Source organism: Bombus flavifrons, chromosome 18 (assembly GCF_040668555.2).
Source record: "Bombus flavifrons isolate JBK064 chromosome 18, iyBomFlav1_principal, whole genome shotgun sequence".
Lineage (NCBI taxonomy): Eukaryota > Metazoa > Arthropoda > Insecta > Hymenoptera > Apidae > Bombus > Bombus flavifrons.
In genome coordinates, this window is record NC_138459.1 from 6,321,010 (window position 1) to 6,346,818 (window position 25,809).

The 25,809-nt window shown below is 40.7% G+C and overlaps 2 long non-coding RNA genes across 2 annotated transcripts in view; one reads left to right on the forward strand and one right to left on the reverse strand.

Moving 5' to 3' along the window:
* Positions 1 to 18,426, reverse strand: part of LOC138189142 (uncharacterized) — a 288,383-nt gene extending 269,957 nt beyond the window's left edge. Inside the window, exon 1 of the long non-coding RNA XR_011175938.1 lies at positions 17,969 to 18,426. This is a non-coding gene — a long non-coding RNA (uncharacterized LOC138189142). The remainder of the gene's footprint in view (positions 1 to 17,968) is intronic.
* LOC138189146 (uncharacterized) overlaps positions 2,331 to 25,809 on the forward strand; it is a 30,080-nt gene continuing 6,601 nt past the window's right edge. The window contains exon 1 of the long non-coding RNA XR_011175942.1: positions 2,331 to 2,467. This is a non-coding gene — a long non-coding RNA (uncharacterized LOC138189146). The remainder of the gene's footprint in view (positions 2,468 to 25,809) is intronic.

The window sequence follows — 25,809 nt, forward strand, 5'->3', positions numbered from 1 at the left end:
AGGTTTTCTACAGGCTAGGTTTTCCCATGCACAAGGTCACTCACGAACCACGTTGGTAGGAGGCTTCCTACTCATCACTTCTCCTACGACACTAGGAGGGTCAAGTCGCAGACTTCTCCTGCTACATCAGGAGGGTCAAGTCGCAGACTTCTCCTGCTACATCAGGAGGGTCAAGTCAACTTATTTCGTCAACACCGCTAGGTCAAGTCAACTTACTTCTTCTACATACTACAACGTCGAAGTCTAGCATCTAAATCTAACGTCTATTAAGCATCCTCGAGTGCTACGTCCACTAACATATGAAATTCGACTATAAGAGCCTTGCTCTACTATTCATATCTATCTCATCTTCGTGCGACAAGTTGTGTAATATCGTAGAATAGCTTCGATTGGAAATCGGCTGAAACTAGAAAAACACCGTGTACGTCGTCCTTTGTGGTTTGTTTATATCTAAGAGCGCGTATGTGACTAAAGTGACCTAGTTCTTGCAGAGGTATGAGAAAAACGATAAACAGCGTTAGAACAAAAGACGGTTAGGGTTTTCAAGGAGAGGTGACGGAGAGGTCAGGGTATGCGAGTCGAAAAGCGAGTGTGTTGCGAAGGGCAGAGTTGATCGAGACGTCGAAGCATAGAGTCGTTAGAATTGGGCTGTTAGTGTTGTAGAGTTGTTAGAGTTGCTAGTGAGAGAGAGAGAGAGAGAGTTACCAAATAGTTGTCAAGTTATTTGATGTAAATACGAGCGTTGTATTTAGTTTTCCTGTTAATCAAACATCGTTTTCTGTCTAACTAATATCTGTAATTTCAATCCATTATTAATAAACTATAATTAATCGGACAAAACTATACCTTTAATATATTCCGATATTACAGTTGTTATCTACGATTTATACCTACTCAACAGTGTAGTTTAAGTGTTGGAAATATATATTTTATAATTCTGTGAATCACAGCGTTATATAAACTTAATCACCCCTAATTATTATCCTAACGGAAATCAGGGGATCGATCAACTCGTGGTGTCGATTAGTATAATCGTAACGGGAATTTACGACTCCCGTTGACGTCTCTCCTCGCGATTGCGTCTCCCCGCGATTGGTCGAAAACACAGCATTTATGAATTAAATTAGAAACTTTCAATAATTTTCAACTACGGAATTTGTATGTTTTATTCTATTATAAATGGTGCATGTCTGTCAGTTAGATATTATAAGAACGACAAATTTTCCACTAAAACATTAAAATTTCGACTAAAGTTTTGAAGCGTAGGCACCATTGTGTAGGTACACTGGTGTAAGTTGACGTCAACTGGATGTAGAGTTAGTACCGCATCGGCCACACTGGTCTCCATCTTTACCTTTCTCAAATTGCGTTCGTCAGATAATTAATATAATTTACATGTTATTATAAACTGTATTATAAATTATTATAAATTTTTTTACATTATATATGTCGGAGAAGGTTGGAATTTAGAGTTAGGGGCGTGAAACGAATCTTCGTTTGGATTACACAGTGTCGTTATGCAATAGAGAAGACATTGACTAGTGCAAATACGATTATAATAGGATTGGACAAGTAACCGTGGTAATTAGATACTCGAGAAACAAATGACAATGATCCTAGGTTCAATAACGAATCCGCGGTCAACGGGATGATGGATGCACATGCTCACAAAATCTAAGTCGGACTCTTTGTTAAAACGTGGAATATCCACCGAGTGTGCAGACACTAAGTAACTCGCTAATACGACCTCACAAGGGAATGACTTTCCGTCGCGATGATGCTGCAGAGGAAAACTATGATGGGGTGTGTTTAAGGACACGAGATCCTTGGATTCGTCAAAGATAGCCTTCGTTTAGAAGGTGAGGGAAATTGGCGTTGCTGCTAATTGGTCAATCTCCATATCGGTGGTTAGAAAAAGATGCTAGCCGCCCTCGAAGGAAAGTTGCTAGTGGGAGACGCCGTTCGTTGAAAAATAGGTTTCTCCTATCTTCCCGTAGCTGGAACAAAGATTGTTTGTCCGTCTGAAGGACTTTAGCCAACTAAATCTTAAGATTTATAACGGGCCCTCAGGCTAGCCGAACATGTACTGCGAAGACGCATTGACATCTGGCAATCATCTTAGTCGAAGAATAGGGTCTGCGTGTGGCGAGCCACGGGACAAAGACCGTTGGAATGTTTAGTGTCGCGTGCCGTCACAAATATTTCTTTTCAAGAGAGCTACAGAATTACTCCATATCTTTGTTAGACAAAGCATCCACCCCGTGACCGCGGCTACTTTCGGCGACTGGTTGTCGCCTCGAGAATGAGCCCAAGCTCATTATCACAAATCTCGAACAAATACAATCGGATCGAATGACGACAATTGTTTAATTACGCCTATAATAGAATCTAGATTACGGTGTTAATGGATTTTCCCGAAGTTCCAAATGGAAGGCTTCGATGTCTTTTCATCTCCGACATATATACTGTTGATGTAAATAAATTCTACACTTAGGGAACAACGAATTCAAGCATTATCCTGTGCTGTCGGGTTACTATTGTAGTATCGAACATTTTATACGGTAGATGGCGCTGCTGGGTACGGCCGCTTCTCTTCTAATTTTTGTATCGTGGAAGAAAAATCGGACTCCGGTCGCCGGGATTCGAACCCGGGTCCCGAAAGTTCGCAACCTAAGGCGCTAACCACTGCTTTTTTTTTTTTTTTAGAGTTTATTTACCAAGATACAATTTTTAATACATATTGGGTATTCACAATAAACTATGAATTTCGATAAGATGCGTTAGGCAAAAGTACCGATACGCGACGGTACGTCGTAGCCATACTGTATTATGTGTCGGCGTTTTACATTTTTTGTGTTTTAAATCTATTCTTTGGATTTAAGCCGCTGGGGAGCGGAGCTTTTATGTAATTTTGTTTTTGGTTTGTTTTTCTGTCCTGAAAACTTGGTCGCAAAACAGGACGCTTCGGTAGTCTACTTTTTGGGTGCTGTATAACTTTGGGAGAGGTGGGATAATAGGAAGGGGGCGGGGGAGGGGGATGTCAAATAGGTTTATTTACAATATTTACAGTTATTTACAATTACACCTGTGTTATACGGTGTCAGAGTTGTGTTCTGTCGGTTTACTGGTTTGTTCTCTTGTTTTATTATGGATTTGGAATCCACCAATATTTCTTTGTGTTTTTTCTGTGTTTGTCTTTAGCGTCTTTCAGAGGGAGGGCCATGTTGTATCTCCACCTAGTGTCTGCGGTTTGTCCGTTTAAGTTTTCTTCGTAGAGTATAGTTTTGGTTCCTATTTTTCTTTTTATGTGATATATTATTGGAATGTTATTTTGGTCTTGGAGGTAGTTTTCTTCGTCTAGTTATATGACGCTTCTGGGGGGATGCAGCCTGTTGCCAGAGTGTTTTTGTAATATTCGTCATTTGGGAATAAGCAACTGGAGATTAGACTATTTTCTTGTATCTTTGCCGCTTGCGTGAAGTGGTTTCTTGTTAATTTTAAGATGTAACAGTCTATGCGGTGAATGTTGGCTAGGTCGTAGATTGTTTTGTTTTTGACATATTTTTTGAATCCGCTGTGTTCGGATCTATAAGTATTCAAGCAAGCTCTGATGCATTTTCTTTCAAACATGCGAATTTTTTCCATTTGGGAGACTGATATGTTGTATCAGATTTATTTACGGGAGCCGTAGGTTATGATCGGTTTGATTAGTGCTTGATAGCACAGGAGTTTTACTTGACTGTTGAGATATTTAGAGTAAAATAATCTTTTTATTCCCCAGAATGCTTTGCTGGCTTTGGAGAGTTGGATTTGGATGTGCTGCTTGTAGTTTAATTTATCGTCTATGTTTATACCTAGGTATTTTACGCAGTTTTTATGTGGTATGAGCTCCCCTTCGTTTGCTTTTTCCCTTAGCTGAAATTTTCTGCAGTGTTCCCTTTCTATTGGACCGATTTTGCTTGACTTGGGTCTAAACAGTATGGTTTCGCATTTGCTTGTGTTTGTTTTTAGCTTCCATGTGTTGTAATAATTGTTAATTTTTTCAAAGAGTTCTTGCAGTTCCGTTTTATTGTTTTGGTTTTGCGGCCTGTTACGTAGATGATTAAGTCATCTGCGAAGGCTATGGAGCGTTTATGGGTGGATGTATTGAGATTAAAGTGGTTTAGTAAGTCACTATTGTAAATATTGAAAAGTAACGGGGAGTTTACTGTGCCTTGTTGCAGACCGTTTTTTATGGAGAATTCTTTGTTTGATGTGTGCGAACCTTCGGTCATTACGAATGTTCTGCTTATGATCATGTCCCAAACTATTTTAATTAGATATTTGGGAAAGTTTTTCTTGATTAATTTGTATATGAGACCTGGGATCCAGACTGTGTCGAAAGCTTTTTCGAGGTCTATTAAGCAGGCGGCTACTCTTTGTTTTGCGTTTAGCGCCCAGCAGATGTCCGACGTAAGTTTGTTTATTGCGTGAATTGTGGAGTGTTTGTGTCGAAAGCCAAATTGATTTTCTGGGATTATGTCATTTTTTAAGCAGAAGGAGGTGAGGGGGTTGTTTATGATTATTTCAAATACTTTGCTTATGTTGGGGAGGAGACTTATGGGTCGTAGGTTTGCGGGTGATGAGCCGTCTTTATCTTTTTTTGTTATAGCTATCAGTTTGGCTTTTTTCCATTTTTTGGGGAAATATGTGTTGTTTGGTGCATTGTTGAAGAGTACTGTGTAGTACCATTTTATTTTGTTCTGTAGGCGCTTGAGTAGGATGTTTGGGATGCCGTCGAAGCCGGAGGATCTTTTGTTGTTTAGTTTGGAGAAGATTTTGTTTAGTTGATTGTAGTTTGTGAAGTAGTTTATTTCTGGTTCCGGTTGTTTGGGATTGTCTGCGGTGTTTTCGTTTGAGAATGTGCTGACTGCTTTGTTTAGCGTTATGTCTTGTTCCATTTCATTTTTGAGTTTGTTTGTTTCGGCGATGATAATTCTGTTTAGTTGTTCACGGCCCATGTGTTCGTTTTGTGTGTGTGTTTTGGAAAAGTGGGTGCCGATAATGTCTAGTTTTTCTGTTGTTTTAGTTATTATGAAGTTATGCTCGGTGTCTTTGTTGCTGTTGTGTATCGTTATACCTGCTTCTTGGATGAGGGAGGATTTCTCTGGAGGCAATTTGAGAGGTGGGATGGGTTTTGTTCTTTTGGTCTGAAGATTTGATTTATTTGTGTGAACATGTTGGCTGAGTCGTTTTTGGAGATGTTATTTATTTTGTTTGTCCAGTGATGGTTTATGGAGCTTGCGAATTCTTGTTTCAGATGTGTTTTTATTTCGTATAGAAGGTACTTTAGAAATTCTAATTCTTTTCTTTTGTCGTAAGAATAGTTGAATTTTATATTGTTTACTTTGGAGAGTATGTAGCTTTTGTCTCGTTGTAGTTCTTTTATTTTATTGTTGATATAGGGCTCGCATGAATTTTCTTGTTTTACGATTGGCATGGATTTTTGGAGAGCGATTTGTGTATGTTTTTCTATTTCGTCTATGAATGAGTCGATTTGATTGTTTGTTAGGTTGACGTTGTTGTAGATTTTTAGGTCGCAGTTCTGTTCGAGTATGTTTTGGAATTTTTTCCAGTCTGTCTTTTTGTAATTGTACCTGGGTGCCTCGGTCTGTGTTTCGAGTGTTAGGAGGTCAGATGTATTCTTGTTTATTTGAAATAGTAGGGCGTTATGGTCACTGTCATAGGCTAAGGTTTTGAGAGTGTTATTTGGACGTAGGTTTTGAAATTTTAGTCGCGCATCTGCTAAGCATATGTCCAGGTATGAACCTCCTTTTGGGTAAGAGGGTTGCTCGGAGCTGTATAAGTTTGTTTTGAAGTGAATGCTTTTATTGTCTAACCAGTTTCTAATGAAGTTGCCTCTCGTGTTTTTTATTTCGTTTTTCCAGCTTGTATGTTTTGCGTTAAGGTCGCTTGCTATTATATAGTAGTTTTCCGGTTTGTTGAGCTGTAAGAGTTCGAAGAGTTTATTGAATTCTTCGCTAAATTCATTCCGGTTTCCGTAGGTTGCGTAGGCTGCAGTGATAAATAGGTTTTCCTTATCGCTTATTTTTATTTTTATGATCGTTGTTTCTGGGATTTTGAAACTTGTTATTTTGTCATTTAGAATTGTTTTGTGTTTTATAGGGTTTTTTATGAGGATTACTGTTCCTCCTCCTTGGCTGGCGTTCGGTCTGTCTTGTCTTATCAAGGAGTAGTTTTTGAAGTGTACTTTGTGTCTTTTATTTAGTTTTGTTTCTGAGATGAGTACGATGTCGGGGGTTTCTTTATTTATTAGGATTAGCATACTGTATCTTTTTTTATTTGAAATTAGGGAGTTGGCATTTATTGCAATTATTTTCAGATGTTTTAAGTTTAATTTATATGTTTTTTGCTGTACTTGTTGGTTTTGAGGTTTTTGGTTATTTGTCATCTAAACTATTGAAAGTGCTGAAGATGGCGTCGAACCTTTCTTCGTGCGTTGATAGAGTTTTTTTTATTTCATTTAATTGCATTTGTTGTTCTTTTAACGCTTGGAGTATGCTTTTTTTAAAGTCTTCAATAACGTTTATAATGTTTAGTTGGGGAGTGTTATCGGTTGTAATTGAACTTTGGCTTGAGCGCGGATCTAAGTTCGTTATTTGTGGTGTGTTTTCGATTATTTGATTTAATTTTGTTTGCTGTTTCACTACGTCAGAGAACTTTAGTTCTGGGATGTCTTTACGGCTAATTTAGGCAATTCGTTTCGTCTTTGTTTCTTTGTCTTTTTTTATTTTATCGGCTAGCTTTTTACGTAGTTCTACGAGTTTGGGGCACCCCTTGTATGACGCGGGGTGTCCGTAGTTTTTGCAGTTTACGCAGAATATTTTGTCTTTAGTAACCGCGTCTTCTTTTTTTATTTTGCAGTCGCCTGGGCCATGAGGCTCTGTGCATTTTACACAGCGATAGTTTAGGTTACTATTTTGTCAGTGTGATCTAGTCGCTGGCATTTATGGCATTGAGTTATGTCATCATTTCTTTTTATTATCTTTTCCCATTTTATCCTAAAGTAGTTAAAATGGTTAATTTTTAACAGATTACTTATATTGCTGTGGGGGGATAATTGTATTATGTAAATTGGGAGCAATATATTGTTCTCTCTTGATCTTTTTGTCGTAAACCGTCAGACTTTTGTAAATTGGACGTCGTCTATTTGTAAGGATTGTAAGTCTACGAGTATTTCTGTTTCAGTGTAGCTGTTGTCTAGTCCTTTTAGTAAGTATGTGTGGTGTTTTTCTGTTTTGGGTGTATAGGTATAGTAGGTTGTGTTTGCTGCACGGAGTGTTTCTTTGACTTTGTGAAAGTCGGGTATGTTTCGGAGGTAGAGCGTATGTTTACCTGTGTGTATCCTTTTAATGTGGAAATTTTTTATATTTGACACTTTTTCTATGAGTGTTATTGTGTCTTTTGAGTCTTGAGTTGTGATAACGATGGGTGGAGGTTTGATTTCCCTTGTAGTGGTAGGGGCGTTCGTACGCTCATCCGCGGTGTGTCTGCTGGGGTGTCCGTTCGGTGTCCGCCCCCCCCCCCCCCCTTGGCGATGACATTGGCGCTGGGCCTCCAGGGTTGTTCGATGAGGCCTGTCGCCTCTCCGGTGATGAGTGTTTTGGCGATGTGGTGGGACTGTGTTTACCAATTTTGCCTCTTAATGAGTCGTTTTTTTTTTTATTTGCTCTAACGTTGAGCACGGCGTTAAGTAGTTTGTTAGTCCCTGTTGGGGTTGAGATGCTGGTTCGGTTTGTAATATGTCGAATCTATTGCTGGTTGTAATTGCTGGAGGTGGGGTTGCTCTTATGGGCCTCATGATTGTGAATTCCGCAGCTTTTTCTTCCTGTGTGCGGAGAATTTCCTCGTTTGCGTTTACTGGTCCTTTTGTCCTGGCAATCAGGTTTGGTTGTGGGTTGAGTTTCCGCGTCTTTTGCGCGGAAAATCTTGCGCTATTGTTGATTTCTACAGCTGCTTTCTGTGCGTTTATTTTTCTTTTTATTGTTTGTTTTTTTGTTAAGTCTAGGGCGGATTCCGTTTTCTTGCTTTTTGCTTCATTCTCGATGACTCCTATTTTTTTATATACCTTAATTTTGTTGCTTTTTTTCCTTTTATGTTTTTGTTTTTTATTTTTGTTTTATGGCGATGATGTCACTGCAATGTTTTTCACTGTTTGACACTTTTTTTTTACTTTTTGTCACTTTTTCTTTTTCCTATTTGGCAGCGTTACTTTGCTTTGACGCGCGCACTGTCAGGATCTAAGCCTGATGTCCCTTTCTGGGCTGAGCGGTCCGTCTTGTTCAGAGGTTTACGGTCAACGGAAGGCGCTAACCACTGCGCTACCGTCGTCCGACACTAGTTAGTGTCGAGTGGTGGTATTTGTTATCGAGTGCCACCACAGGCCCTTTTTCCACGATACTACACTATAGATGGCGGGGCAGTAGCCGCTTGAGGTACGTTGGCGTTGCATCTGGGCCGCTTCGATCAGTCCCACTCTGCGACTAGTTGGTCACGGATGTGTCGAAGTTAGTGGCGAAAGAGCGGAGTGGTTTCTCAGTTTAATTCATGTATTTTCTATGCAAGTTTTAACACGTTTCTTGGATACTATTTCGTTACAGTGTATAAAGTGACTTTTTTATACTTGTGAAGTGGTTAATTCTATCTTTGTTACTGAATATTACAATATTCTTGTACGTAAGTGTATTGTTATACAATTGATGCATCAATATAATATATATAAACTAGGACAAAAAGGAAGAAATGTGAAGAAGATACTTATAACCATAGTAAACGATAAAAAATTCGTAGAAGTTCAAGTGAATCTGACGAAGAGGATATTGATAGAAAGGGACTTAACAATACAGGAATAGAAGTAATAACACAAGAGTCAAAAAACCTCTTCGATAAGGGCAAAAGGATGATGCGAATGGTGGGATATAAAGAAGGTTACGACCTTGGATAAAATAAACAAGATCGTTTAGAACCAGTTCAAGCACCTAAACAGCATGGTCTTAGAGGTCTTGGACATCATGTTCCTGGACTTGAAGCTTCAGGTCTTAAATGGAATCCTGCAGGGGAAGTAATAATGTGTGTAGAAGATATAAAATGGATAAGAAATACAAATTCTAATATATCTGCATTAGAAGAAATGCAGCACTGGTTACATCAGGGACCTAAAAAGTTGACCGTAGATGATGAAATTGATTTCTCTTGTGAAGATATAGCGAAAAATATTATCAATGCAAAAACAGTATTCGATCATTTGGCTGACGTTGAAATGCGTCGAGCAAGAACACGTTGAAATACGTCGAGCAGGAACACGTTGTAATCCTTATGAAATAATTCGTGGTGCATTTTTCTTAAATCGTGCTGCTGTTTAAATAGCGAATATAGATAGAGAATGTAACTTTATGTTTACTAAACCAGAAGGTTCGGGGGACAATGAGCTGCTATACATTGCACATGTTTGTGCTGGAACAGATGGTTAGGTTGGGGTTAGGATGCAATGAACTGACTACGAGAGATGTCATGGGCCATGGTTTCCCGGAATGGGGTAGCGCTGGCAGTTTCTTTAGACATAGTCAATGCATTCAACACCATACCCTGGGATGGGATATTGGGGACCCTGGAATTTTTCGAGGTGCCTCCCTACATCATTCGTATCATACGGGCCTACCTGAGCGACAGATGGGTCGGCTACACCGGCAAGGATGAAGAAGGGCGGTGATCAGTTGAGCGCGGGGTTCCCCAGGGTTCGGTTTTGGGTCCGATTCTGTGGATCATCGGATACGACGTGGTGCTTCGTTCCCCTATGCCTCCAGACTCGCGCATGATGTGTTACGCGGTCGACACATTGGACTTGGCCGGAGGACGCTGCTGGTACGAGACGCTGCACCACGGAGAGCTTGCCGTCGCTTGCGTGATACGAGCTATACGTAGGCTGGGCCTGAAGGTGTTTCCAGCCAAGTTGGAAGCCATATGGTTTTATGACTACCGACGTAGGGAAACTCCTCCGCACGAACTGTTTTGGACATAAGCGGAGAGGAGAATGAGGTAAGACCACAGATGAAATTCCTGGGCCTCATCATCGACAGTCAATGGACGTTCGGGCTGCATTTCAAGCCTCTGGTTCCCAAAGTGACGACGACAGCCAACGCTCTATTAGGACTGCTGCCGAATATCGGTGCGGCAGAAGTCGAATTGCGCCGACTGTATGAGGGAGTCATACGTTCTCTGGTCCTGTACCCCCTGGTGTGGTTAGAGAATCTGATGAGAAGTCGACGCAGTGTACTTTTGCTTAGGAGGCTTCATAGGACGACCGCCGTCAGGATCGTAAGGGGATACCGGACGATATCGTATGCGTCGGCGACTGTCCTGGCTCGAGGCCCTAGTGCTCCGACAGGTGTGCCATCAACTGCAGGGCCTGTGCTTGGGCGGGGAAACGTCCTCTGCCGGCCGGTTGGTCCGCGACGTCCGGGGGGAGGCAAGGCTCGAGACGTGGAAGCGGTTGCGCATTCAGCTCACCGCCGAGGATACGGTGCGGCCTCAACTGGCCGTTGGAGCGATCCTACCGAACTGGGAGGCCTAGAGAGGTCGTGGCGGGCTCCTGCTGACGTACAGGATGACGCAGGTGCTCATAGGGCACGGAGCTTTCGGGCAGTTCCTGCTAAGCATTCGGCGGTAGGTGACTAGTACGTGCCACCACTGCGAGGAAGAGGAAGACATGGCACAGCACACGCTGGAGTTCTGCCCGGTGTGGGAAGAACCGCGCCGTGTCCTGCGACTCGCCATCCGCGAGAGTTTGGCCCCCGAGGCGATAGTAGAAGCCATGCTGAGGGGGCAACAGGAGTACATCGCCATCCGCTCCTACTGCGAGCAAGTCATGCTCGCAAAGGTACGCGCCGAGAGAGAAAGGGTGAGAGGACAACATTCATCGAGAGTGTCGTCACGCCGAAGAGGGTCTGGTCTCCCCTTTGGACTTGCACGACGGACCAGGAAGCTTGGCGTTAGGAGGAGTGGTCCCTCCTGACGGCCCAATTAATCAAAGATGACTCCCAATTACAGCATCAGGGAGAAGACGAAGGCGTACCCCAGCAGTAATACGAAAAAGATGGCCACGGGACCCTCCTACCAATCGTCGGGACGATCACCGTTGAGGTTTTAGCTGGTACGAATTCGGCACTACCCCGCGTCCTCTCCCCGGAGGGCACGGGGCGCCTATGAATGTTTCCTCCACGAAAAAAATGGTTTGGTAACGGTGTGACATATTTCAATATCGTTCACGCCATCACAAAATCAAATATGACGCTCCGTCAGTCTATATGCACGCGGGGAGATGCTGAACGCGGCGAGAAGGATAGCCTCCTCGGAGTCCCGGGACGGGTATGAGCGGAGACGATGCGGGTCATGGCCCCCAGACTACGACACCTGTTTACACGGTGACTGAGAGAGGGAGCTTACCCTCGAATATGGCGTATGGCCAGGCTGGTACTGCTTTGGAAGGAGGGACGACCCGCCCTAGTATCGTCCGGCGTGCCTATTGCATGAAGTGGGCAAGCTCTTCGAAAGAATCATTGCCGCCCGTCTGTAGGCCGACATGTCAGGGCGAGTGGCACGGTTGGCACGGAAGCCAGTACGACTTTCAGCGGAGTCGTTCGACGTGGGAGGAAACATTAGCCCGGCTTCTGTTTGGACATAAGCTGGTAGGACATCGAGGTAGGGCTTCAGATGAAATATCTGGGCCTCGCCATTAACAGTCAATCGAAGTTCGCACCGCACTTCAGGCTCGTGGTTCCCAAAGTGACGACCGCAGCCTACGCCTTATGTGGCCTGCTGCCGAATATCGGTGGAGCAGTAGTCGGAGTGCGTTGTCTATGTGAGGGAGTTGTCCGTTCTCGAAGGTTAGTACCGGGCCGTTAGATCGGTCCTGCCAAATTGGGAGGTTTGAAGAGGCCGCGGAGGGCTTCCGCTATCATTCCGGGACTCAAGAATGGGGGAGCGTGGCGTAGTTAAGACTAACCCTGAAGTAATGGGTCCAGGGTTGACGCTTGCATAGAAGAGTAGCTGACAGATGAAGGGTTTTTAGTGGGTGTTACGTCGCCTAAAACATCGGCGCTGCAGCTCTCGTGACCGGGCAGCCGATGGCCTGCGTAGCGTCATTTCGACCCTCAATAAACCTAAGGACCAACCATAACTTTTCTCTTTCATTGTGTACACATGTATCTTCATTTAATCCGTTGTCCTGAAAGATTTCTTAAGGCTAGAACTATTTGCGACGCACATCAGGTTTTTAGAGAGGTCCTTGGGTTTATTAGGCGCAATTAAAAACATGGAGAAAGCGGGTACGCACCCATTAGGAAAAACCGAACATCTATCTAATAGAACACGCTGGGTTTTCCCATGCACAAGGTCACTAACGAACCACGTTGGTCGGAGGCTTCCTACTCATCACTTCTCCTACGACTCTAGGAGGGTCAAGTCGAATACTTCTCCTACGACTCTAGGAGGGTCAAGTCGCAGACTTCTCCTGCTACATCAGGAGGGTCAAATCAACTTATTTCATCAACACGGCTAGGTCAAGTCAACTTACTTCTTCTACATACTACAACGTCGAAGTCTAACATCCAAATCTAACGTCTATCAAGTATCCTCTAGTGCTACGTCCACTAACATACGAAATTCGACTGTACGAGCCTTGCTCTATTATTCATATCTATCTCATATTCGTGCGACAAGTTGTTATCGACGATTTATATCTACTCAACAGTGTAGCTTAAGTGTTGGAAATATATATTTTTATAATTCTGTGAATCACAGTGTTATACTAACTGAATTATCCCTATTATCTTAACCAAAATCAGGGGATCGATCAACTCGTGGTGTCGATTAGTATAATCGTAACGGGAATTTACGACTCCCGTTGACGTCTCTCCTCGCGATTGCGTCTCCCCGCGATTGGTCGAAATTACAGTGGGTATAGCAACGCCATCGACCCAGCCCCACATATTTAAGGCTTGGGTATGCGTAATAGCATTTTCTCCTCCGCCATTAAGAAAAAAAAAAAAAAAAAAGAAAATGGTGCTCACAAGACACGGAGTATTCGCGGAATACCTACTGAAAATCGGAAGATGGATGACGAACACCTGTCACCACTGCGGGGAGTGCGAGGACACGGTCCACCACACGCTGTAGTTTTGCCCGGCGTGGGAGACCCTCCGTCGTATTCTGTGACTAGCGTTTTGCGCGAGATTAGACGCTACGCCTTTCACGCCGACTACACTCACTGACAACGCTGACAACACTAAAGACCCCTCAACTCTCTCACGGCTACATTTTATACCCTGGCTCCGGTACACCCGGCACGCCCATGTTCCATGGTCAAGTAAATGAGGAATATAAGGCGCATCGAATTTTCGGCATACAGATAATAGCAACAGACATACGTTGAATTGAATATTTCTGTATCCCGGTTAGAATGTAAATGTCATAGTACGATTTAGAACGATACAAGACAGTCATATTTTGTTAAAAAATTGTTGCAAATGCAAATTAAGTTAGAAGTTTTCGATTATTATTAGCTCCGAATTTTATATGTTTCATTCTATTATAAAAGGCACATGCCTGTTAGTTAGATGTAATAATAACAACAAGTTTTCGAGTAAAACATTTCTATTTCGACGAAACCCGGGAAGTGTAAGCGTCATTGTGTAAGGTAGCATATTCATATAGGTAGAAGTGTGTACGTGTTGATGTACGGCGAAAAATAAGCAAAACAGAATAAAACTTTTTCATTAAGAACTTCGTTTTTTAAGAAAATTGAGTTGGAAAATCCGTTTAGTACATGTGCATTTAAAGGCTAAGGTGATTATATGCGTGCGTACCTGAAGATAAGAATTCACACATACTTATTTAATTATCAAAGCCATTCATTTAAATTACAAATTCCAACTCAAATTCAAATTTCAAATGATGCCAACACCATCTCACCGCTACCATCAAACATAATGTATGTTACTTTGCTGTATGCATGTTACTGTATCTGCTCTCTGATAATTTAATTATTCAAACAAAGTTATTTTTGCCATTGTCACGTAAACTTGACTTGATTTTGTTTTAATTAAACTTTATTACGATTTCAGCAATCACAATGGAATACACACTGAATTAACATAAATCACAATTTACTCCAACCACGTTATGTAAAACTTAGTTACACTGACACGTTAAGTATGCGACTGTTATAAGGGTAGAGACCGGTAAAGATATGTTGACTATTCTAAGGATACAGAATAAGTGAAGTTTTACTGGCGATACCATGTCTAAGGAAAGCTAGGGGTGGGCGTGTCTAAGAACACGGGACTATCGGATTTGTTGATGATAATTTTAGTTAAGGAAGTGAGGGCAGTAGACACCGTCTCCGATTGGATAATGAGACGGTTGGTGGACCAGGAAGGGGTTTAGCCGTCCTCGTGAGAAAGTTGCTAACGGAACATACCAGACGTGAGGAAGACCAACTTTCCATGTTAACCCGCAGTAAACAATAAACGTAAAAAGAAACCTAAGACGAGAGATACTCGCTCGGTGTGAAGGACCTTAAATATGAAAATTCCAAGACTCTCGATGGGTACTTAGGACTATTCAGGGTACGCGCCAAGGATGTGCAGACATCTGGGAGCCATCCTGCCCGCGGTGTGTGACCTGGTCTCTGATGTGAATTGACGTTACACCATCTTGATTTATTCTCGAACTAAATTCTATTCGGCATCGCTGCCACCAGAAATAATCCTTAGGTTATTTAGATGAATTTAATCTCTGGTCGAAATATTTCATCAACAATTAGTACCACTGCTCCAAACGGCGCGACAGAGGCTAATTACATCTCTGTTATTCCAAAATGGAAATAAATTTAAAATACGACTCTGTTCAGTGGATCCAAAATCTAAAATTCAAATCCAAAATTCAATCAGCGCGATACAGCTTCAGATGTTACTGACTCAATCGTGATTTTCAATCTTGATTTTTCGTTATTTAAAATTATTCTTGAATTTACAAAACAATAGTGTTGATTCATGAAGAAATACTACTGATAAATGTTAACCACGTTTTCGATTTACCTGCTATGGGCAGAAGTGCAAAGAAAGTATATAAGTATAGAGAAGTACTAAGGAGTACTCTTCGGGAAGGATTAAAGTTATTCTTCCAATAATACATTTACTATTTTACTGCCTTCTAATGATACATACTATTTATTCATTCCTCTAATTTATTTAATACATCATTCAAAAATTGCAAATTAAATTCCGTAATGTTTCCAGAAGTTATTGTTATATCGGAAATATAATAATAATTTATTCACAATAAATGAATTCTACAGATGTTGATTATACAGAAGAACCATGGTTGTTTAACGTGAACTAATCGCAATAACGGACTATACTTTAGACAACTCAGTAGTTAATTTGCAACTCTGGTCACAACGGATCCAACGCTCTCTCTCTCTCTCTCACTCTCTCTCTCTGTCTCACGCGGACCACACTCTCTCGACAACGCTAGTGTCACGTAAAATTGATACTTGGGTTGTAAGAGAAAAGAAAACTGAGTCGTAACCCAACTATTAATTTTCTTTTATCGAACTTTATTATAATTTTGGCACTTACAATAATAGAATAACACTGAACCGTAAAAAGGGTGTTGTACAAGAACAGCAACTAGAACAAGAACTGCCCGAGCTGGGTGAAATCTCGGTTTATATACGTTTCCGTTTGTGGATGTTGAGGGGTTTAGTGTAGGTTATGATGTAGAAAAGTGTCCGAAGGTCGGGGGTCGATATTCTATCTCTGATGTGGACTAAGGTGCGTCACAGCTTTGGTGTAGGCTATGATGATGAGGTGGTGATGTGTCCAAAAGAGTCCGAATCTTGGGTTTCACACTCTCTGGCTTCTCCACTGACACTGACTGTTCTAACATCCTTTTGTCGTTTCTTAGGCCCACCACGCACGTATTCCGCTACCGTTCGTGGCCAGGGTCACGTAGGCCTTTTCTACGAAACTATTCAATTGAAGGACCGACGACACATTGATGGGCCCGACAGCGCCTCGGCTCTCGCGACATTGTTTATAGATTACTCTATATCTCTTAGGCCTTTTGCCCACGATAGTACATTATTGGGCAGGTGTTCTGGATGAAACAAACATTAATAAGTTTTTATTTGATCGGCGCTTCTTCCTCGCCGAATTTTGACTTCGATGCTTTGTCCAATTTCTAGACTCCATCATAACCGTTTCAGTGCTAATTCCTAATATTCTTCTATACACCGCAGATATGCGGCGGCTAATAATATCTGCGCAATGCGCACATCACAATTTTCACATCGGGTGACGTTGCAGTCTTACCACTCTGCATCTATAGCGCAGTATCCGTAGTTGAAGAGGACCTGAGCATCATCATCCAGGTTACTATGTCAGGCTTCGCAAAATGTGACGAAATAATTTTGACAATAAGTGAGTGGAAATAGCTTTGTGCAATTAATAACATTTCATTAATTGGTTATATGCCTTGGGATGGTTCGATGGCAGCATTCCGTTTCTAGGCATTCCTCGCCCTTTTTTCGTTTATAATTTGTTACAGGTATACTATACAGCTATACTATAAGAAACAATTTTCGATTATTTATGTATTATCACCGCTCGTGTCTATATCTATCTGTTCGTATATAATTTATAGTCTACTTCCTACATGTACTAACTTAATTTTATATATGTGCACTGTATGTGGAATTCCTTTCGCTTCGATTTTAGATATTTAGACAGGTCCATTTCCCTCATTAGGAAATTCCGAATTACCGGTCCTCCCAGGGCAGTAAACGTAATGACTCGAGGCCAGGAAAAACCCAGGCAAGGACCAGCCGAGAGGGCATGAGATAGTTCAGCTTCAACCATCGGACAGCACAGACATAGGACGACAGAGTCCTCACTTCGTTCAACTACAAGCAACGAAGACTACAGACACAGGACGACAGAGTCCCAACTTAGTTCAACTACAAGCAACGAAGACTACAGACACAGGACGACAAAGTGCCGTCTAAATCTAACACTCAAGTTATTCCATCTCCTCCACCTTGAACGTTAAGTCAATCGAGGTACGCGATATCGACCGATCGGTTTGACCTGAACGGTTGCTCTCTAGTCGATAATACGCAACAAAGTATTTAAGTTAGTTAAAATTTTGGAAACTTTACGAAAATAGTCATCATATTTAAATGTTCACCGTTGCAGTCGTACCCCACTATTGCTTATACAGTTCCGATGATTGCGAACGCATAGGTTAGACCCATCCTTCTGTTAACACTTTATTACTTACATTTATAATTACATGTTGATCATTAATTGTTATTATTATTATTAAAGCACTTATTTTTACGTTTCACCAACGAGTGATAACGCGTATTGAATTTCGTCCAGATAGATCGTGTGTTACGTTTTTGTTTGATTTGTTTTGGTTGTGTTGCCGTTAATTTTTGAATTTAGATTAAATGGTAGCGTTGTCTGATGTTTAATGCGATTGGCAATTAATCTCCACGTTTCGGCTAACCTGCTACGCGCAGGAGTACTGGCACGGGAGAGGATCAAGGTTGGTGAAAATAAATGTTCGCTTAATCCTATTATATTATTAGACAAATATCTTCCACAACAAATGTTTATTCTAATTCTAATTGGATATTGACAGAATTGTCGTTGAGATTTCGAATGCTCGAAGTTACAATCGTTCGCGATACGTTTTTTCTCTTATTAATTACAAGATTTTAATTTAATTGATTTTCAATAATTTACAAATTGACAAATACAAACACCTCGATTAACAAAACTGACAAGGACTGGGAACTAATGAAACAAAGAGCTAAAAGCTAAAGAACTAAGGGACTAAAGACCTTAAGAACTAAGAGCAAAAAACTAAGAGCTAAAGGAACTAAGAGTTGAAAAACTAAGGAACTAAAGAATTGAAAGGCAAAGGAACTAAGAAATTAAGAGCTAAAGGAATTGAGAACCAATCGCTATGAACAAAGAAATTACTTGCCAAGAATTGAGGAACTGTCGCCAAGAACCAAGGAATTAATCACCAAGAACTGAGGAACTAATCACACAGAACTGAGGAATTAACTACTCTGAACTAAGGAATTATCTCTCTGTATCTTCTATGTCGCTACGCTTATTTATAATTAGATCTACCGTGGAGGGGTCGTCATGTGGCGGGTTATTCCGTGGGGGTTGTGAGGCTCGAATTTGGTTTCTATACAAATTGTTAAATTTTATTTGAATCTCAAATTGAAACGCTCACTCGCGCTATTGGTAGTTTTAGTCTACGTTACGGCGCGTGCGTAGAGCGGGAGGTGACACGTGTACTGCCGCTATTGTCAAGTGATTCGTACAGCGCAAACTCACAATCCGTGACACAGGCAAGATGCATAGCTGTACATATGGAATGCTCTCCTGCCTTGTCATAAAATTCCTGGTCATTAGAATCCAGATTGATATAAAAATCATCGCAAATCATGTGAATTGCATTTCAATAGCAACATTCCAATAACTCCTTATATGTTTTCGGATAACGGGTGGGAAGTATTCTGTCCATTGGACCGTTCAATTCTTCTCTTTTTTCTTGTTTATAATGTATTACATCGATTATTATGACATCGACACTTCGTCCAACATTTAATACCCGTCTTAAGTTTACTGATAGCTGAAGATGTTGCGCCATACATATTGAATATGATACAGCTTGATAAATGCGTGTACGATTCGTGTTTCACAAATTTCACACCACATGTCATAATATCATCCCACTGTTCTCGACATATAATCCTAGCCTCCTGTGTCAACAAGGCTCTTAATAACACCATCCAAATTATTGTAGCAATCCTTGCGAATCCTTTGCGTGTACTCGAAACAGTAAACGATTATATAACATTGTATACAATAATATGTCCGTAATTACTCGTATGATTCATGATGGATAAACCGTAGTGTTACATCCATGAGATCATTCAATTCTTCATCTTGACCTTCTTCTTCATGTGGAAGACCCATATTTTGCAAGTAAGACAAATTATTAATGCCACCGTCATTGTTCATGTCTATGTTTGCTCGGTTCGTCTTTTAAATTATAACCTATTTCTTACACGTGCAACTTTAAATTTACTTATGTGCACTGTATGTTGTTGATGTTTGATTAACATCTTCTGTATATACAGATTGGTTGGTAATTGGTGATACAAGCGGAAAGGGAGTGATTCTACGCGAAAAAAGAAGTCGAAAATATAGAATAAAAATTTTTCGTTTGAGGCTTTGTTTTCGAGAAAATCGACTTTGAATTTTCGCTCGGTACGCGTGCACTTTATCACGTCTCGTTATAACGGATCTCACTGTAGATCGTTGTCTCGATTGACGTTATGTTGATAAACACTTCCAATGTGACCGAAGTGTTTTCCTACCTATTAACTTACTATCCGACTTTTATCGCTATCAGTACCTATTAGTCTACCATCATGTCTACATACAGCAATCGAGAATATACGGACATGATACTTTCGTTAGGTGCGTGTGGTGGTAACACATCACCCGCAGCTGATCATTACAGACATCGGTATCCTAATCGTCGACATCCTGACAGGCGTGTTATTCAAAGAGCAGAACGAACCCTCGGCGAATATGGTTCTTTTGAAAAACTTAGACGACATGGTGGTGGTCAACGACGCGTTAGTGTAAATGTTGAAGAGCAAATACTAAAGGACGTTTTGGAACATCCTGACATAAGTGCAAGAAACCTTTCTTTGCGGTATAATTTTAGTTGCTTCACGATTCTTCGAATTCTACACGAAAACAACTTACATGCTTATCATATCACCAGAGTACAAGGACTCATGCCTCATGATAAGATTTCGCGAAAGGCATTTTGTCATTGATTGCTTCAACAGCATGCCAACGGTGCAGAATTTCTGTTAAAAATTTTATGAACCGATAAAGCGAAATTTACAAGGGACGGCATGTTCAATGTCCATAACATGCATAATTGGCAAAATGAGAATCCTCACTCTATTCTTGAAACACATTTTCAAGTAAGATGGAACGTAAACATCTGGGCTGACATAATCGGACATCTCATTATTGGGACATATTGTTTCGGAGGAAATGTAACGTCAGCAGCATATTTCGATTTCTTACAAAACAAACTACCGGAATTATTAGAAGATGTACCGCTGAGAACTAGAGGAATTTTAATTTTTCAACAAGACGATGCACCGCCACATTTTAGTCGTCATGTGAGAGACTTTTTATACCAACATTACCAAGGCTGGATTGGTAATGCTGGAACAACAGCTTGGCCACCACGCTCTCCTGACTTAACTCCGTTTGACTTTTATTTATGGAGCCATATTAAATCAATTACCTATTCTGAAGAAATCGCAAGTTGCGAGCAATTGAAAGAAAACATTATTGTAGCCTTTCATACTTTAAAACAATCTAATACGTTAGAAAGTGTTCATAGAAATTTAATTAGAAGAGCAGAGGTATGTGTTCGGCGGAATGGGCAACATTTTCAGCAATTTTTGTAACAATAAATTTTATGATTACTTCGTATTATTTCATTATGTATTCCTAATTTTCCGTTACGGCAAAAACAAACTTAAACTGCGATACTATCCATCGATACAACGATCTACAGTGAGATCCGTTATAACGAGACGCGATAAAGTGCGCGCGTACCGAGCGAAAATTCAAAGTCAATTTTCTCGAAAACAAAGCCTCAAACGAAAAATTTTTATTCTATATTTTCGACTTCTTTTTTCGCGTAGAATCACCCCCTTTCCGCTTGTACCACCAGTTACCAACCACCCTGTATATGTCGGAGATGAAAGGACATCGAAGCCTTCCCTTTGAAATTTTGGGAAAACCCCCTAACACTTTAATCTAGATTCTACCATCGCCATAATTGAGCAATTGTTGTCATTCAATCCGATTAATTAACGTTTTTACTGTAACGCCAATTTACATCAGAGACCAGGCCACACACCGCGGACAAGATGGCACTCAGATGTCTGCACATCCTTGGCGCGTACCTTCAATAGTCCTAAGTACCCACCAGGGGTCTTGGAATTTTCATAGTTAAGGTCCATCGGACCAAGCGAGTATTTCTTGTCTTAGATTTCCTTTACGTTTATTGTCTACCACGTGTTAGCACAGAAAGTTGGTTTTCTTCACATCTGGTATGTTCCGTTAGCAACTTTCTCGCGAGGGCGGCTAAAACCCTTCTTGGTCCACCAACCGTCTTATTACCCAATCGGAGACGGTGTCTACTCTCGCCTCCTTAACCAAAATTGTCATCAACAAATCATATAGTCCCGTGTCCTTAGACACACCCACCCCTAGCCTTCCTCAGACACAGTATCGTCAGTAAAACTCGCTTATCCTGTATCCTCAGAATAGTCAACATATCTTTACCAGTCTCCACCCTTATAACAGTCGCGTACTAAGTGTTACATAACGTGATTGGAGTGAATTGTGATTTACGTTAATTCAGTGTGTATTACATTGTGCTTGCTGAATTCATAATAAAGTTCAATTAAAACAAAGTTAATAGTTGTGTTACGACTATTTTATTTCATCAACCAACCCTTAAAATTTACGTGACACCGCACTCGACAGTAAACAACCAACGGATTCTGCCCCGTGGCTCGCCACACGCAGACCCTATTCTTCGGGTAAGACGATTACCAGATGTCGACGCATTTTCACAGTACATGTTCAGCTAGTTTGATGACCTATTACAAATCTTAAGATTTAGTTAACTAAATTCCTTCAAACAGACAAACAGTCTTTGTCCCAACTACGGAAAGATAGGAGAAATCTATTTTTCTCACGAACGACGCTTCCCGCTAGCAATTTTCCCTCAAGAACGGCTAGCATCCTTCTCTAATCACCAACATGAAAATTGACCAATTAACACCATCGTCGATTTCCCTCACTTTCCGCACGAAGGCATTTTTCCATGAATCCGATGATCTCGTGTCCTTAGACACACAGCATCATAGTGTTCCTCTGCAGCATCATCGCGACGGAAAGTCGTTCTCTCGTGAGGTCGCATTAGCGAGTTACATAGTGTCTTTACGCTCGGTGAATATTTTACGTTTTAACAAAGAGCTAGTTTAGTAATACTTGTACCGTCGACAAGTTGATCGAGTCCGACTTATACTTTGGAACAAAGTACATTTGTTATCCCGTTGACCGCAGACTCGTTATCGAACCTAGGACCATTGTCATTAGTGTCTAATCACCGCGGTTACCTGTCAATTCTGCAATATCCACACTTGTACTAATAATCATATTTGTACTAGTAAATATCTTCTCTATTGCATAACAACAATGTCTAATCCAAATGAAGATTCGTTTCATGCCCCTAACCCTAATCATAATGTGAACCCGACATATATATAATTAATATGATTTTGTTATTATTTTTCTGTATCTGTCCAATGTTTATTAAATGTTATATAATATAAATAGTTTTTTTATTACTAAACACATCTCCGAAGTCTGAAATTATGCTATAATTTTAAGTATTTGAGCACCAAGACTAGAAATGTATGATCGAATGTACACTCAACTTTCGAAACATCATTCATTCACTCGGCGACTTATTTGTAATCTTTCCGTGTTATATGCATATATGTCTAGTATCGTGGACACAAAGGTCTGTGGCGGCACTCGATAGCAAATACCACCACTCGATACTACATATTGTTGGACGACGGTAGCGCAGTGGTTAGCTCACAGTTGACCGTAAACCTCCGAGCAGGACGGACCTCTCAGCCCAGAAAGGGACATCAGGCTTAGGCCCTAACAGTGCGCGCGTCGAAACAAACTAACGCTCCCAAATAAAAACAAAAAAAAAAAGAAAAGGTGACAAAAAGTGTAAAGAAAAAAAAAAGTGTCAAACAGTGAAAAACATTGCAGTGACATCATCGCCATAAAACAAAAATAAAAAAAAAAAAAAAAAAAAAAAAAAAAAAAAAAAAAAAAAAAATACAACAAAATTAAGGTATATAAAAAAATAGGACCCACCGAAAATGAGGCAAAAAGTAAGAAAACGGAATCCGCCCTAGATCTAACGAAAAAACATTCGATAAAAAGAAAAATAGACACTCAGAAAGCAATTATAGAAATCTGCAACAGCGTTGGACTTTCCGCGCAAAAGACGCGGAAACTCAACCCACAACCAAACCTGATTGCCAGGTCAAAAAGTCGCGTGAACATAAACGAAGAAATTCGCCGCACGCAAGTAGAAAAAGCGACAGAATTCGCAACCATGAAGCCCTTAAGAGGAACCCCACACCCAGCGATCGCAACCAGCAATAGATTCGATCTATTGCAAATCGAACAAGAATCTCAGCCCCAACAAGAGACAATAAATTACCCAACACCGTGCTCAACCTTAGAGCAAATAAGAAAAAAAAACGACTTATTAAGAGTCAAAATGGGTCAACACAGACCCACCCCGACGTCAAGATTCCCATCACCGGAGAGGCGACAGGCCTCAACGAACATGCCCGGAGGCCCAGCGCCAACAGCATCGCCAAAGGGGATCCGGACACCAATCGGAGACCCCAGCAAACACACCGCGGATGAACATACGAACGCCCCTACCGCTACAAAGGAAATCAAACCTCCACCCATAGTCATCACAAACCAGAACCCGAAAGATACTGTAGCCCTCATGGAAGAAGTAACAAACATTAAAAATTTCCACATCAAAAGGGTTCACACAGGTAAACATGCACTATACCTACGAAACATAGCCGACTTTCACAAAGCCAAAGAAACACTCAGAGCAGCAAACACAACATACTACACCTACACACCCAAAACAGAAAAACACCACACATACTTACTAAAAGGACTAGACAACAGTTATACCGAAACAGAAATACTGACAGACCTACAATCTCTACAAATAAACGACGTACAATTTACGAAAGTCTCGCGATTCACGACAAAAAGATCAAGGGAGAATAACATACTGCTCCCAATTTATATAATCCAACTATCCCCTCACAGCAATATAAGCAACTTATTAAAAATTAACCATTTTAACTATTTTAAGATAAAATGGGAAAAAATAATAAAAAGAAAGGATGACATAATCCAATGTCATAAATGCCAACGACTAGGGCACTCTGCACAAAACTGCAACCTACACTATCGCTGTGTAAAATGCACAGAGCCCCATGGCCCAGGCGACTGTAGAATAAAGAAAGAAGACGCAGTCACTAACGACAAAATATTCTGCGTAACCTGCAAAAATTACGGACACCCAGCGTCATACAAGGGGTGTCCCAAACTCGTAGAACTTCGTAAAAACTTAACAAAAAAAATAAAAAATGACAAAGAAACAAAAGCAGAACGAATTGCCCAAATCAGCCGTAAATACGTCCCAGAACTAAAGTTCTCAGACATAGTGAAACGGCAAATAATAAAAAATAAAACACCCGAAGACATACCCCCAAAAACAAATTCATATCATCCGCTCCCAGGCCTATACCCACCTAAAACCGACAACACCCCCCAACTAAACATAAACTACTTTGAAGACTTCAAAAAAAGCATACTCCAAGCGCTAAAAGAACAGCAAATGCAATTAAACGCCATAAAAACAACACTAGCAATACATGAAGAAAGGTTCGACACCATCTACAAGGCTTTAAATATCGCGTATGACAAATATCCATAAACCTCAAAACCAACAAACACAGCAAAAAACAAATAAATTAAACTTAAAAGATCTGAAAATAATTGCAATAAATGCCAACTCCCTAATCTCAAATCAAAAAAGATACAGTATGCTAACCCTAATAAATAAAGAAACCCCCGACATCGTACTCATCTCAGAAACAAAACTAAATAAAAGACACAAAGTACACTTCAAAAACTACTCCATGATAAGACAAGACAGACCGAACGCCAGCCAAGGAGGAGGAACAGCAATCCTCATAAGAAACCCCATAAAACACGAAACAATTCTAAATGACAAAATAACAAGTTTCAAAATCCTAGAAACAACGATCATAAAAATAAAAATAAGCGATAAGGAAAACCTATTCATCACTGCAGCCTACGCAACCTATGGAAACCGGAAGGAATTTAGCGAAGAATTCAATAAACTCTTCGAACTCCTACAGCTCAACAAGCCAGAAAACTTCTATATAATAGCAGGCGACCTCAACGCAAAACACACCAGCTGGAAAAACGAAATAAACAACACGAGAGGCAACTTCATTAGAAACTGGCTAGACAACAGAAGCATTCACTTCAAAACAATCTTATACAGCTCCGAACTACCCTCTTAACCAAAAGGAGGCTCATACCTGGACATATGCTTAGCAGATGCGAGACTAAAGTTTCAAGACCTACGCCCAAACAACACCCTAAAAACCTTATCCTATGACAGTGACCATAGCGCCCTAGTATTCCACATAAAAAAGGATACATCGGACCTCCTAACACTCGAAATACAGACCGAGGCACCCAGGTACAATTACAAAAAGACCGATTGGAAAAAATTCCAAAACATACTCGAACAGAACTGCGACCTAAAGATCTACAACAACGCCAATCTAACTAACAGTCAAATCGACTCATTCCTAGAAGAAATAGAAAAACATACACAAATCGCTCTCCAAAAATCCGTGCCAATCGTAAAACAAGAAAATTCATGCAA